Genomic DNA, 1,151 nt, shown 5'->3' on the forward strand with positions numbered 1-1,151 from the left:
AGGTCAATCCTTCCCAGTCCCTTGACAGAAGGTACAATGACCCACAGGTCCCATAGACCCACTTTTGTTCATGGATGGATGCCATATTTTATTTGGTAATGGGGGGAGGTGGATTTTGTTTAAGGCAGAAGGCGTTATGTACCCATGATGCTGATGCCACTCTTCTCCTCTGACAATTTATTCAAGCATCTCTTGGTGGTGGGAAAGAGTTTTACTACAACAAACAATGGGCTAATATGAATTCTGGTGGGGTGTTTTGTGTTTCTTTAATAATTAAATTCACCATGAGGAGGAGTTACAGTGTTCTCTCCTAAGGGTGAAGCCGGCTCTTGCTGTTGCTTGTGCAACTGCCTTTTGCCATTGATGATCGTTCTTCTCTTCCTTTGGGAAAGTAAGAGGGAGAGAACTCAGTCTGAGTGGAAAAAACAAAAAAGATACCAAGAGGTAGAAAAAGCCCAATAGAGATCAGGGGAACTACCAACTTTTAGGATACGCCCTTAAAGGCTCCAACGCCCCAAAGGGGTCTCATAGGATGCCATCTGGGTCCTGCTTCAACAGTGGAAAGGAAGGTCATTGAGCTAAAGCCTGCCAGACCTACATGCCTCTGCTGTGAGAAAACAGGGACAGTCGAAGTCAGGCTTCCTCCTTGCTCCTTTAAGGGAGGGTTCAGTCTCTTCCAGCCCTGCTCCAGCCACCTATGACCTAACCTTGCCCAGAATGCTGGGATTTGCCACTGAAGGCTGAAGGTGCCCAGGGTCATCGGCCCCATCTACAACACTGTGGATGAGCCTAGGGCATTTCTTCCAAGAAGCAGGTAAACTGATCTCATTTGCACAAGGGCCACTTAACTATATCTTGCCTGAATAGTCAGGTTTTTTATTCTTCCCTCGAAGATCTCTGTTGTGGGTGTTGATAGTCCTATTTCTGCTGCTTTGTTTAATATATAGTGTTTCCTTTATTCCTCCTACCTCAATGTCCCACTCATATATCAGGCTGGGACCTACTCCTAATTTAGATCTCTCTTTCCCCCTTTTGCCAACTTCTGTTATGAATCTACCTTTGCCACCCAGTTTAGTGTATCCCAAGGTTCTCTTTATCATGTCACAGTCACAGAGTTCCAGTGAAAAGCACCCTGCTCTCATCTCTCCAGG

At 45.8% G+C, this 1,151-nt stretch overlaps 1 non-coding gene across 1 annotated transcript; it reads left to right on the plus strand.

The window, feature by feature from the left end:
• Positions 1-204: 204 nt before the first annotated feature.
• On the plus strand, positions 205-421 carry LOC136317918 (small nucleolar RNA U3). The gene has a single exon (XR_010727919.1). It is a non-coding gene; the product is annotated as a small nucleolar RNA U3 (small nucleolar RNA).
• The last annotated feature ends 730 nt before the right edge of the window (positions 422-1,151 follow it).

Source organism: Saccopteryx bilineata, chromosome X (assembly GCF_036850765.1).
Source record: "Saccopteryx bilineata isolate mSacBil1 chromosome X, mSacBil1_pri_phased_curated, whole genome shotgun sequence".
In the NCBI taxonomy this organism is placed as follows: domain Eukaryota; kingdom Metazoa; phylum Chordata; class Mammalia; order Chiroptera; family Emballonuridae; genus Saccopteryx; species Saccopteryx bilineata.